This window comes from Schistocerca cancellata, chromosome 11, assembly GCF_023864275.1.
Source record: "Schistocerca cancellata isolate TAMUIC-IGC-003103 chromosome 11, iqSchCanc2.1, whole genome shotgun sequence".
Taxonomy (NCBI): Eukaryota; Metazoa; Arthropoda; class Insecta; order Orthoptera; family Acrididae; genus Schistocerca; species Schistocerca cancellata.
In genome coordinates this window covers 86884150-86899157 of record NC_064636.1, presented here as the reverse complement: position 1 = coordinate 86899157, position 15008 = coordinate 86884150, and the positions used below count along the sequence as shown (strand labels likewise).

At 38.9% G+C, this 15008-nt stretch overlaps 1 long non-coding RNA gene across 1 annotated transcript in view; it reads right to left on the bottom strand.

Annotated features, from left to right (window-relative positions):
* LOC126108634 (uncharacterized) overlaps window positions 1-15008 on the bottom strand; it is a 96042-nt gene that overhangs the window by 20890 nt on the left and 60144 nt on the right. The gene's annotated exons all lie outside the window — the stretch shown is intronic.

Genomic DNA, 15008 nt, shown 5'->3' with positions numbered 1-15008 from the left:
AGCATGAAGTGTAATAGAGAGAAGCAACAGTGAGTACAATAGTCTGCTTATTATAGTAAACAAGAAAGACGGAGGCATAAGAGTTGTCATTGATGCACAAACATTGAACAAAATCATCAGGAGAGATGTAATTATACACTCCTGGAAATTGAAATAAGAACACCGTGAATTCATTGTCCCAGGAAGGGGAAACTTTATTGACACATTCCTGGGGTCAAACACATCACATGATCACACTGACAGAATGTCGGCACTAGTACAGTGTATATCCACCTTTCGCAGCAATGCAGGCTGCTATTCTCCCATGGAGACGATCGTAGAGATGCTGGATGTAGTCCTGTGGAACGGCTTGCCATGCCATTTCCACCTGGCGCCTCAGTTGGACCAGCGTTCGTGCTGGACGTGCAGACCGCGTGAGACGACACTTCATCCAGTCCCAAACATGGTCAATGGGGGACAGATCCGGAGATCTTGCTGGCCAGGGTAGTTGACTTACACCTTCTAGAGCACGTTGGGTGGCACGGGATACATGCGGACGTGCATTGTCCTGTTGGAACAGCAAGTTCCCTTGCCGGTCTAGGAATGGTAGAACGATGGGTTCGATGATGGTTTGGATGTACCGTGCACTATTCAGTGTCCCCTCGACGATCACCAGTGGTGTACGGCCAGTGTAGGAGATCGCTCCCCACACCATGATGCCGGGTGTTGGCCCTGTGTGCCTCGGTCGTATGCAGTCCTGATTGTGGCGCTCACCTGCACGGCGCCAAACACGCATACGACCATCATTGGCACCAAGGCAGAAGCGACTCTCATCGCTGAAGACGACACGTCTCCATTCGTCCCTCCATTCACGCCTGTCGTGACACCACTGGAGGCGGGCTGCACGATGTTGGGGCGTGAGCGGAAGACGGCCTAACGGTGTGCGGGACCATAGCCCAGCTTCATGGAGACGGTTGCGAATGGTCCTCGCCGATACCCCAGGAGCAACAGTGTCCCTAATTTGCTGGGAAGTGGCGGTGCGGTCCCCTACGGCACTGCGTAGGATCCTACGGTCTTGGCGTGCATCCGTGCATCGCTGCGGTCCGGTCCCAGGTCGACGGGCACGTGCACCTTCCGCCAACCACTGGCGACAACATCGATGTATTGTGGAGACCTCACACCCCACGTGTTGAGCAATTCGGCGGTACGTCCACCCGGCCTCCCGCATGCCCACTATACGCCCTCGCTCAAAGTCCGTCAACTGCACATACGGTTCACGTCCACGCGGTCGCGGCATGCTACCAGTGTTAAAGACTGCGATGGAGCTCCGTATGCCACGGCAAACTGGCTGACACTGACGGCGGCGGTGCACAAATGCTGCACAGCTAGCGCCATTCGACGGCCAACACCGCGGTTCCTGGTGTGTCCGCTGTGCCGTGCGTGTGATCATTGCTTGTACAGCCCTCTCGCAGTGTCCGGAGCAAGTATGGTGGGTCTGACACACCGGTGTCAATGTGTTCTTTTTTCCATTTCCAGGAGTGTATGTAGTGACTTTGACTTTCTCACCCACAACAGAAACAGGGAGACATTGATTAACATTACAAAAACTTATAATCTGCATGGCCTTGTAAACGAGCCCACTAGAATAACACCTGCATCCAAGATAGCTCTAGATCAAATTTTTGCAAATAGAAATAAACTTAACTCAACTCTAGAAGTATACAATGCAGGATTCAGCGAGCGATCAGCGAGCTGTCATTCTAAAGGTTGATGTTAACAAAGATACCTCAAACCCAGTCCCACTTAAAGCTTTATGAAGGTTTTTCACTCAAGATAACCTGAACAAGCTAAATTCCCTCCTTAGTAAAAAAAAGTAGATAAAGATGTACGCAGCCAATGATGTGAACATTAAATTCAACATATTTCTTGACAAAATGATCCACCACTTTTAAGAGGCTTTTCCACAAAAATCATTAAGAATAAATAATAATAAGAGAAACAAGACTTGGATGATACCAGCTATTTGCTAACATAAGAATACTCCACATGCTATGTAAACAAAGTTGTGTCTCCCCCAACTAACAGAATACTATAAAAACTACACATGTATCCTAAGAAGAGTGATAAGACAAGCAAAAAGGATGCAAAATGCTGAGTACATTGACAAATCCAGCAATAAAGTTAAGGCAATGTGGAATATCCTTAAAAGGGAAAGAGGGGAAATGAAAGCTACACACATGAACATAGAAATCAAACTCAACAATGAATCTATATCTAATTCCGAAGTTGTGGTGAACTCTTTCAACAATTTATTCAAGGGCATAGCCGAAAAATTGGTCAAAAATAATCCTAACACAAACTACCAACCAGCAAAGCAAAAATACCACACATGTGCATAGTCAATTTTCATTGGCAAAGTCCCTGAAAATTATGTTGCAAAAGCCTTCAGAGTGTTAAAAAATTTATATTCAGCTGTAATTGATGGTATTGCAGCAGTTGTAATCAAAAATTGTGTATACACAATTGCTGAACCATTAACTCACCTCTATGACTGTACTTTCCAGGCAGGTACTTTCCTTGAAGATATGAAACATTCTAAAGTAATTCCTGTCTTCAAAAAAGGTGATGATAAAGATATGAATAACTACAGGCCTATCTCAGTCTCATCCTGCTCTTCTAAAGTTTTTGAAAAAATAATGTACAAAAAACTGATGGGCTTCATTGAAAAAAAAATGACTATGTTTAGCTTAACATCGGTTCAGGAGCAACAAATCTACTGAAACTGCAGTATATGATTGCATAAATACGCTATTAGATCTGTTAGATAAAAAATAACCCATAACAGACATATTTCTGGATCTGCCAAAGGCTTTTGACACTGTTGACCACAAAATATTGCTGGAAAAAATAGAACACTATGTTATCAGAGGAACTGCAAACAGTTGGATTGCTTCATTCCTAACCAATCAGATGTAGAGAGTCAGCATGAACTACACTATAGACAAACCAACTCAATAACTGAAATGCTATCAAGAAATAAAACTGTAAAGCAAGGGGTGCCACAGGGCTCAGTATTGGGACCTCTACTTTTCCTCCTGTATATTAATGACTAGAGCCTGAAAGTAGATGCACACAAAACAATAATATTTACTGATAAGTCACGTGTACTCCTCAAAGGGGAAAATACAGAGGCTGTACAAAAAGCTGTGAACTTGGCCTCTGAACAACTCAGCAATTGGGCTAAAATCAACAGATTAACTATCAACACCAAAAAGACAGCTTTCACGAACTTCCACACAACAGAAAATGCAAATTCCTCTCAGCCACTTGTCACTGTAAATAACCAGCCGATACTGACACTGTATTCAAATTCCCAGGTCTGTGGTTTCAAGATAACCTGTAATGGAATACACATACAGCAAAGGTAAATGCCATAATTAGTACTGGCTGTTATGCATTGAGTGTACTGAATTCATGTGCTAGCCTGGAAACATTAACCAGTGCGTTCTACACTTACATGCAAGCCCACCTAAAATATGATGTGGTATTCTGGGGAAATTATCGAATTGCTCTCAGCACATTCAAAATCCAGAAGAGAGCAATGAGGATTATTACTGGCAGCAAACCCAGAGACTCCTGCAACCCACCTTCAGAAAGCTGGAAATCCTTACCCTGCCTTGTCTACACATTCTCCAGATTCTAAAATTTTTCAGAAACCACATAGTGCCAACTGACTCCAGAGTCAAACAAAAAAATGAAATACATAAACACAACACCAGGAAAAACTCAAATCTGCATGTTTTACTTACAAACACTAAACTGTATAAAAAGGGAGCTTTCCACATGGGCCTCCAACTGTTCAACAATCTTCCCACTAGTATTAAGTCCATCGAAGACAACATAAAATTTAGCAATGCCGTGAAGTCACATTTGTTGTCACTGTTTTTACTCTATAAATGAATACTTAGATCAGTAATCTTGCTATTTGTGTTAAATTGAAAACATTGAGCAGTTGGAGTGAAGTAAACTTAACCAATATTTGCAATATAATACATTAGGATACTATAAGTTAATATATGTTAACAATGTTAATTGATATTTTCCGACATCTGCCACACACTGTGTTCCATCAGATCACATGGAATAAATAAATAAATAAAAAGTAGACAGTGGATGATCTATTACAAAAATTCGATAATGAAAAGTACTTAACCAGTCTCGACCTCAGTGCAGGATATTGGCAAATCCCATTACATAAAGATTCCAGGAAATATACTGCATTCTTCTTTGCAGGAAAATGATATCAATATAAAGTTGTATCTTTCGGTTTAAATACTTCTGTTACAGTTATGGCATTAGATTCTGTCTTAGGAAAAGGACTTTGTTCCACATTAACTGTTTATGTAGATGGCTTGTTGATTGCCAGTGATGATTGGGAGGAACATTGTGAACTGTTGAATAAAACCCTCATTGCTCTTCCAGCAGTGGGAAAGACTGAAATTGAAGAAGTGTGAATTTGAAAATCAAGAAATTAAGTTTCTAGGACACATAACTACATCTGGGATTGGCAAGGACCCAGAAAAGCTTAATGCAATTGAAAAGTACCCTCCACCTAAGAACACGAAACAGTTGAAGGCATTTGTTAGTATTTGCGGGTTTTATCGCAAATTTGTGAAGGGGCAAGCTTTCAACAGCCCACATTTGAACAGTTTGTTGAAGAAATATAGTGCATATATTTGGACACCTGAATGTCAAAGAGATTCCGAGAACTTGAAAACTGAAGAGGGAAAATATTTTACATCACCCTATTTTAAGTGATCCATTCCGCATGATCAGAGACTGTAGTGCATACGGTATTGGTATTGAAATACTTCAAGAAAACACAGAATCTGGGGGAGCAGAACATGGGACTACAGCTTTTGCTAGTAAGACTCTGACCAACTTTGAGAAGAATTACACTATTTCAGAAAAAGAAGCTTTAGCCATTATTTGGGGATTAAAGAAATTTAGGAATTATTTATGGAGGCACAAAACTATTATCCATACAGACCATAGAGCCTTAACCTTTTTGAAAGACTTTCACCTGTACACCGGAAGATTGAGTCGATGGGCCCTGTATCTATAACAGTTTCATTATGAAACGTTGTACATTAAAGGCAGTGACAATCATGTGACTGATGCTTTATCTTGATTGCCAGAGGTATGGACAACTTACTGACAGGATGTAATGGAGATATCAAGTTTCATATGAGGTATATCAAGAAAGTTCCATGTAGGAAGAGGATAGAACAGATTTGTAACGGTATGAGGTTTTATCAGAATGACGGTGAAGTCTGGAAGCCAGTAAAAACTAGTTTCAGTAACTCTAACTTCCCAAAAATCAGTAAATTTTATATGATCTTTAATGGAATTTTGTACAGGAGAAATAATACAATTACTGAGGAATGGAAAGTGTGTTGGCCTATGCAATTTGAGACTGAAGTTATTATTTCCATCTTGCCTTAGGGCACTGTGGTCCTAAAAAGTGTATTGAAAAATTGACTGATGTAATTATGATTAATGTAGATGCTGCGAAGAAAATTACCGATAGAATTAAATCTTGCGATGTGTGTCAGAGTGCAAAAGTGGCTAACCGAACCAATCAGGGTTATATGCAAAACACAGTACCAGAAGACACTTTAGAATTGGTATCAGTAGATTTGTATGGTCCTCTCCCTAAAACGTCAGGAAATTGGTCTTACATTGTGGTATCTTTAGAAGTTTTCTCTAAATTTATTAAGCTATGTCCTGTCAGAAAAGCCGCTGCTGAAGCAGTCTTTAATAAAATTACTAAGTATTTTAACATATTTGGTTTTAACATCTGTCTTATCTGGTAACAGACTATAGTTTATTTCTAAAATCTGGAAGGAAGGTATGAGACAATATGGCGTACAAGTTAAATATATTTCAGCCTACCACCCTGCAAATAACCCTGTCGAAAGGTATATGCGTGAATTAGGAAGGTTGGGTAGAACATATTGCCACCATAATCATAAGGTTTGGAGCATATTTGTGACTGACTTTCAAAAAACCATGAACACCCTCTACCATGAAACCACAGGTTCTTCCCCTGTAGAAATTCTGTTGAACCATAACAGCAAAAGTATTATTGATGACATCTTGCAATTCCCACCTGTTGTAGGAATTAACTTGCATGAGAAAAAAAACTGGTTAGGAAAAGAATGAAAGAGAAAGTGGCCACTATATTTGAATGGCATGATAAGAACCTCAAAATAACTAAATTTAAAATTGGCTACTATGTGTTAGTGAAACCCCATGAAAACTCTAGTGAGATTAATAATGAAATTTCTAAATTTAAATACATTTACAATGGGGCATTTTAAGTGCAAGGAACTCCACATGACAACGCTTATTTTCTTGTGTACCCTAGATCAAGAAAACCTTTGGGAATTAGGAATATTGTTGACCTGAAGTTGTATGCCCACAGAAACCAATAATGAATGAAATGTTGAAGTTTCAGAGAGCATTGCACTCTATGCAATGTTAGGTGTATGATGAGCACCAGGTAGTCGAGTTGTTGTCAACACTGCTTCCATTTCTTTTCGTGTTGACAACCTTCACCTTCTGTGACTCAGAACTCTTTACTATTTCCTTTGCTTCTTCTCTATCAGGACGAATTACTTAGTGTAGAAGTGATATTAAATAGTGTGATTTGTTAGTGGGTACACTAGAAAATGACTGAGCCAGTTGTAAGTAAAGTGGGTGCTGTAATGGAAAGTATAAGCATGCAATAGAAATAACTGAATGACTTAAATAGTTCCTATCATAAAGATGCAAGGGAGGAAACAAAGGTAAAATTTGAAATGAATAATCTAATATGACTAATATCTAAAAATGGTTGGGTAAAAATGGCACTAAGTTAATATGAAAATTGGCTATGTACAAGGAAGGAGAAGGGTGTCTGCTATATGTGTTAGTAATAAGATATTCTTCTTTTCTAAACCATAGTAGTTGTCATAAAAGCATTTACAATAAGCTATTGACATGAAAAATGAATAGAAAATTTTATCTTTACTTATTCTTGAATATAACATTTAATTTGAATAACATAGTATGTATGTAGCACTCTATATTGCCTTGTTGAAAAAAACTTTTCTTTCATCTTTGTTACCAGTGTCTAAAGTCTTTGTATATGTTTCAGATACTGAATGACATAAAAGAAGTCATGATTACACTGATTGCCTATTATGTACTAGAGATGATGGAAGGTCAACTGCAGTGGTAAAAGTACTGCAGTTTGGAATGAAAAAGAATACCCAAATGTTGTACTGCTGGGTAACAAACCAATCTAACGAAATGCCAAGTAGTTCTGAGGCATAGAGCTACCCAAACTGCTATGTGAGCAGTAGCCAAAGGACTTGCAATGTGGGGCAAGGATTTGATAAGTGATCATGAACTGCCAAACCTTGATGATGGGCCAGTGTCTCAATTTAATTACCCATTTGAGTTTTTTCAGAGTTTCTCAGTACCTGTCAGTGTTAACTGTGGTCCCAGTGTGGTCCTCAGTGTATATCGGATTGGTTGATCACGCTGGAAACACCACTTTCTTCAGTGTATGGTTTAGAGAAGTATTGACTCTTATGACAACATCCGTGGAGAGCATATAAATAATAGGAAAGAAATCAATTTTATGTTACCTATAAGGATGGCATATTACTAACACAACGAATGTAACCTTTCTCAACTAACAGAGATAGGCCACAGTTTGTTGACATTCACTAATCAAAATAGGACACGATATAGCTGAAGAGAGTACTTTGGAACTTCAGGCATGACAACATTTTGGTCTGGTGGGGGATTCTTTGTTTCTAATGATTCCCCTTCCCCCATATATAAGTAGTGTTACGTTCACATTTAACATGTCACAAATGATATGATTTTAAGACTTATTAAATCAGTCCGTAGCACATCAATTTTAAACTTAACTTCCAAGAAATGTATGACTGGAAAAGCATTCATCTGGAAATATGAGACCTAGTAGCATTGTCCAAATGAGTTAAATATAATAGTGACAATCTTTCAAAACTTTGACATTGTTATTTACTATCCATAAGATGGAAGTGTGCACACACCGTTATCAGTATTTCCCTTATCACTATGATTGTCCATGCAAATGGATAGACTATGGCTATGTGACCGTGACGATGCAGGGGGAGCTGTTTCTCTCCGTCGCTTCTACCTACATTCTGAGCAGTCAGTCCTTACATTAATTGTTTCTTAGTGTAGGTCTAGTAGTAGAGTCTTTGACTAGTAATCAAAAAGTCCTGGGTCCTGCATTCGAACCTCGCCACTGTATAAAGGTTGAATAAAAATCATCAGCAACAGCACCTGAAGACTTATGGCATAATAAGTCACAATCATTCTGTATGATGAAGTTTAAGACACTACGCAGAAAAAACAATAAGCAAAGTAGTGGGATATGGAAATACTAAAGAATGAAGAAATACTCTTGAAATTCTCAAAGGCAATAGATACTGCAATAAAGAATAGCTCAGTGGGCAATTCAGTTGAAGAGGAATGGGCAATCACAGACGTTGGAAAGAGAAACATAGATATGAAGAAGCTAACTGAAGAAAACATCGGTAATAGATCAATGAAAGAAGGAAGTACAAAAATATTCAGGGAACTCAGAAATACAGGAAAGTGGATAGAAGGCAAGGCTGCACGATAAATGTGAAGAAATCGAAAAAATGGACGATTGTCGGAACGACTGACAGAATATAGAAAGTCAAAAGAATGTTTGGTGAAATTAAAAGCAAAGTAGGTAACATTAAGAGTACAATGGTAATTCCACAGTTTACTGCAAAGGAGAGAGCGAATAGCTGGAAAGAATACACTGAAGCCCTCTGTGAGGGGGAGAACTTGTCTGATGACGTGATAGAAGAAAAAAAAAAACAGGAGTCGACAGTGAAGAGATAGAGAATTCAGTATTAGAATCAGATTTCAGAAGATCTTTGGATGACTCAAGATCAAGTAAGGCAGAAGGGATAGATAACACTATCAAATTTTCTGAAATCATTGCTATCAAATTTTCTGAAATCATTGCGGGACACGACAACAAGACGACTGTTCACATTGATGTGTAGAATGTATGAACTGGCAATATACTATGAGGCTTTTGGAAAAACATTACCGACAGTTTTGAAGAGAGCAAGAATCAACAAGTGCAAGAGTTATCACGGAGTCACCTTAACAGCTCATGCATCCAAGTTACTAAGAATAATAATAATATACAGAGTGGAACTGAAAATTGAGGACCTTTCCGATGACGATTAGTTTGACTTTATGAGAAGTAAAGGCCTCGGAGAGGCAGTTCTCACATTGCAGTTGATAATAAAAGCAAGACTGAATTAAGTCAAGTTCATAGGATTTGTTGACCTGGAAAAAGTGCTCGACAATGTAAAATGATGCAAAATGTTCAAAAGTCTGAGAAAAATAGGGGTAAGCTTTAGGAGAAATGCGTAACTTACAATATGTACAGGAACCAAGGAGGAAAAATAAGACAGGAAGCTGAAGAATGAATTGCTCGATTAAAAAGGGTGTAAGTCAGGAATGTCGCCTTTCACCCCTAGTGTCCAGTCTTTGCAGCGAAGAAGCAGTGAGGGAAATAATGAAGATTCAAGCATGGGATTAAAATTTGCAGTAAAATAATATCAGTGACATGATTTGCTGATGACACTGCTATCCTGAGTGGAAGTGAAGAATTACAGGATCTGTTGAATAGAATGAATATCTAATGATTAACAGAATAGGTACTGACAGTACATCGAAGAAAGATGAAAGCAATGAGAAGAAGCAGAAATGAGAACAGCAAGAAATTTATCAGAATTAGTGATCACCAAGTAGATGAAGTTACAGAACTCTGCTACTTAGGCATCAAAATAACCCTTGACAAACAGAGCAAGCAGGACAGAAGAAGCAAACTAGCACTGGCTAAAAAGGCATTCATGGCCAAGAGAAGTCTATACTAGTATCAAACATAGCTTTTAATTTGAGGAAAAGTTTCTGTGAATGTACGTTTGAAGCACAGTGTTGTATGACAGATTGACTGTGGGAAAACTGTAACAGCAGAGAACTGAATCACTTGAGATCAGAAGAATGTTGAAAATTCGTTGGACTGATAAAGTAAGGAATGAGGTGGTTCTCTGCAGAATTAGAGAGGTTAAGGAATAAATGGAAAACACTAACAAGAAGAAGGGATCAGATAATAGGACATGTGTTGACATGGAGCTGTACAGACTAAGAAACTGTACATGAAGACAGAGATTTCAGTACATCCAGCAAATAGTTGAGGACCTAATTTGCAGTTGCCACTGTGAGATGTCAATCTGAGTTTGTGAAATCTGAGGCTTGTAGAGTCAAACCCATGGCCCAGAGGTTCTATCAACATCACAATACACCAGCACAGCAACATCATCAATAAAGTACCAGGTGAGGAAAGCTCACTTAAATTTCCTTTGACACTTTTCATAATACTAGATACTCTTTCTGATAGTAACCCTTTTACACACCTACCTCTTGTGTTACTGATCAGCTGTGCCTTGCAGCAGTGACAGCACCAGCTACACCACCTGATGATGTCAAGCAGTTCCATCAACAAAATATTGTGTGAGTTACACAAAACGATCTGGCGAGAAACCCGAGAAGCGTATTTGCAGATTTCTTCTATTTAGTGTGATTTCAACTAAGTGAGCCAGTGTGCGGCATGCACTAGACAACCTTTCACTGTGTGTTTACGTGTCTCCAGTTCGAGTGTATGACACATACAAATTGAAAACAATTGGATGTACGATTGTTCCTCCACATTCATAAGTAAATTGCCATTGCTATCATAGGTATTTTCAGTAGTCTTGTATTCAGTGCACACTAATGTATATCCAGATGTAATAATTGTAGCAATGAAAGTAGTTAATTCTACGTAACAGCTACCTAAAACGTTATGAGAGGTTTTTTCTGTTTGCTAAAAGTCTTAAAAAGAAGACTTCATGTATTCAAACAGATCTTCCCACGCCACTTCCAGATGGAGGAGTCATCTGAGAAGCCATATCCCCTGCCCGAAAGACTTCATTATCACAGTATCCAGGGGTATCACGGAGCAACCAGTCAATCTCTCCTGTAATCCAAGTTGCCACAAAAAAATGTCGCACTATTCTTTGTCAATGAACTGTAGGTGCCATGCGTTACTGGATGATTGCGTACAGTGCCACACACCAAATTCATTATGCTCTACAGAAATTGTAGTCTCATATTTAAAATTATGCTGACAAGAAAACTGGATACTGTGTAACCATCTACACTGTCTATAAGGATCAGGAAGAGAAGTGTGATGTTGCACACACATTGCCACTATGAATATAGCATTTATTGTGTTGATTTAAGACAAAAGACTGGATCGATATAGCTCTCCATATTAGCCTAGCTTCTGTGTGCATTGCCGTCTCCGCCCAATAACTGCAACACACATCTATTCGTACTCCCTCACTGTATTCAGTCCTTGGTCTCCATCTAGAACAGCGGTCGTCAAACTCTTTTACTCAAGAGCCAATACTGACATTCTGAACAGGCACCTCAGGCTGCATATGTACTTGCTTTATTATTAATTGGTAACATAAATTAATATGTTACGAAACCCCAACAGACTAGTTACATAAACTGACATACGGGTGGGAGGGAGGTGTGTTGACCACACGACCCTCCATATCCACACTCAGTGATGCATATGGCCTGAGGACGACACGGCAGCCAGGCAGTACCACTGGGCCTTCACAGTTCTGTTCGGGTGGAGTTTAGTTTAGTTTTTAACATACTAGTTATAGTAAGAGCGTGGTAAGTCGGCTGCGACCCAAGTCAGCACCGTTCGAAACACTTCATGTCAACTGTTCTCTGTTTCAGATTGCTGCCACCCTTGTGACTGTAATCATCCCACGAAATGTTGTTGCGTTATTTGTGTGAGCAGGTGACTGACTAATAACAGTAATTGTACTCATATTTAAATGCCTTCTCGAATATGAGGCACGATTACAAATTGTTATTAAACTTCATGAATGTCTGCTTCATAAATAAAAAGACTCCTCTTGCTGCACTGCATTTTATTTCTTCCAGATGCATTTCACCTTTTACACTTTATCATCAGTGGAATCTATAATGATACAGTTTTGTTTTGGTATGCCTTATTCGTATATTATAAAACAGTTCTCTTCTCTTTTTATGTACAGAAATGATTGGTCACAGTTCTTGGCATTTTCAGTTGGTATCTGCGCTTTCTGCCATCTAGTCCCATCTGTGAAATGCACCCGGGAGAGAGGAAACACAATGCAGCTAGAGTAGGCGTTTGTTATTTACAAAACAAATATTTCTGTGCTGGCTGTGCAGGATGACTACGCAAACAAACTCGTTATCTTTAATATCATTTTACTTCTACTATATCATTAATGAATCCGTTAATTAAAGAACACTTTGCCATATATGACATGGGTAAAAAATTGGATTGTGCTCATTTATCATATTATGCAGATATTTTGTACCATTGAAGAGCATTATATTCTGAAAGGAATAAAAATAAAATAAAATTAAGTAAAGCTATTAAATATAGTGAGCTGATACAAGAAAGTGTTTATGACCTCTTCCCAAATTTATGATGATTACAATCAAATACAGAGTCTTCATAAGAAAATGAAAAACTAGGTGAAGATTTAATTAAAAAATATACAGTAAAACCATCTGAATATGTTTGGATGAATGATAGAGAGGTAATTGATAGGTCAGCAGTTATTTGCAGGAATAACACAAATGTTAAGAAATAGATTTAGTGTTTTTATTATCAACAATCCAAAAGGAATTCCATATTTGATTACATTTTTGAGTAACTTGTCACATACATTTTAGAAAAATGAAAAATTTCATTAATAAATTATCATTCAAAATGCATCCCTATGGTCGTAATTGTTGTGGTCCAGGAACAAGATCAGAAAAAAGATTAGCTGAAGGCGTCCAAGGAATAAATCCTCTAAAAGATGCTTGCAGGCAACATGATATTGCCTATACAGATAATAAAGATTTAAAAAAACTGAATAATGTATCAGAATAGTGTCAATTTAATTTCATATTCCTTGCCACAAGTATGTATCACACTCGAAGGGGACAGCCTCTGTAATGCACAATGGCGAAGTCATGCTACTTCCATTTCAAATTTATACAATAGCAGCTGATCTGTATGAGGCATACATGCCTATGAGTTGTCAGCACAAAAAAATTTCTCACTCCCTGCAACTGCAGGTATATCTACACCTGCACACAGCTTCGCTCTTGTAATGACCGGGCAACTTTACTTTACTCACGGTGAAGTTGACCAACATCAATTAAACTTAAAGACAAATTAACATATTACAGTATCTCTGAGTAATTTTGTTTGTTAACGAGCAGGAAAACTACACTCTTAGTAAGCTCTCCATTGACTTTTTTTGGATTTGCCTGTTGCTAGATGTACACTGAAGCACCAAAGAAACTTGAAAAGGCATGTGTATTCAAATACAGATATATGTAAACAGGTAGATTACGACACTACAGTCAGCAACGCCTATTTAAGACAACAAGTGTCTGGTGCAGTTGTTAGATCTGTTACTGCTGCTACAATGGCAGGTTATCAAGATTTGAGTGAGTTTGAACATGGTGTTATGGTCTGGGGAACAACGACCACTTCACAAGTATACTGTGAATACGAGGGAGTCGGTAAAACATCAAATCTCTGTGGCTGGAATAAGATACTGCATGAATGGGACCAAAGACAACTGAAGAGAATCATTCAAGGTGACTGAGGTGCAACCCTTCCACAAATTGCTGCAGATTTCAATGCTGGGCCCTCTACAAAGCTTCACGTTCGCCTGGGCCTGACAACACTGACAGACTGTTTATGACTGGAAACACATTGCCTAGTTGGACGTTTCCAATCTTATCGATCTGATGGACGTGTATGGAGACAACCTTATGAAACCATGGACCCTGCATGTCAGCAGGGGACTGTTCAAGCTGATGGAAGCTCTCTAATGGTGTGGGGCATATGCAGTTGAAGTGATGTGGGGCCCCCGGTACTTCAATTATAACAGGTGACATGTAAGTAAGCATACTGTCTGATTACATGCATCCATTTGTGTCTATTGTGCATTCCAACAGACTTGAACAGTTTCAGCAGTACAATGTGACACCCCACACGACCAGAATTGCTAGAGTGGCTCCAGGAACAATCTTCCGAGTTTAAACACTTCTGCTGGCCATCAAACTTCTCAGAGATGAACATTATTGAGCATATCTGGGATGCCTTGCAATGTGCTGTTCAGAAGAGATCTCCACCCCTTACACTCTTATGGATTTATGGACAGCCCTGCAACATTTGTGGTGTCAGTTCTGTCGAGCACTACTACAGATGTTAGTGTGGCCCCCAATGTCATGCTGCAGTGCATTTACATGCTCTCGAGGGCCCTAAAAGATATTACGCAGGTGTACCAATTTCTTTGGCTCTTCAGTGTATGATATCACAAAGGGAAATATGAAAAAGAATTATTAGTCCTAAATGAATCTGATTGACATGATGATATTTAGTTTTTTGTATTATGTTTCAAATTATCCTTTAGCTGCAATTAATGAAAGATATGTAGTTTTTTTTATTATCATGAGTTGGTTCTTTTATAATTATTCAGGGACAAGACATGGCAAAATAATCCACGTTAGATACTCCATATCCCAATGTAACACACTTGCTGTTATTTTGGACAGTTCAGTCCACAGTGTTGCTGGACTATAATGCAGGTTACGGTATGGTTAGGGACTGTTTCACAACTGCTGTAAGGGAGCTTCTCTTATGTCAGTTACCTTTGCTGCATGCTTCTTGCATCTCGATCTGTGAACTGCTAGCAAGAAGCCCCGTATTCGCAGCTATGTTGTGAAGTGACATGCAAGAAACACAACATGGCTAC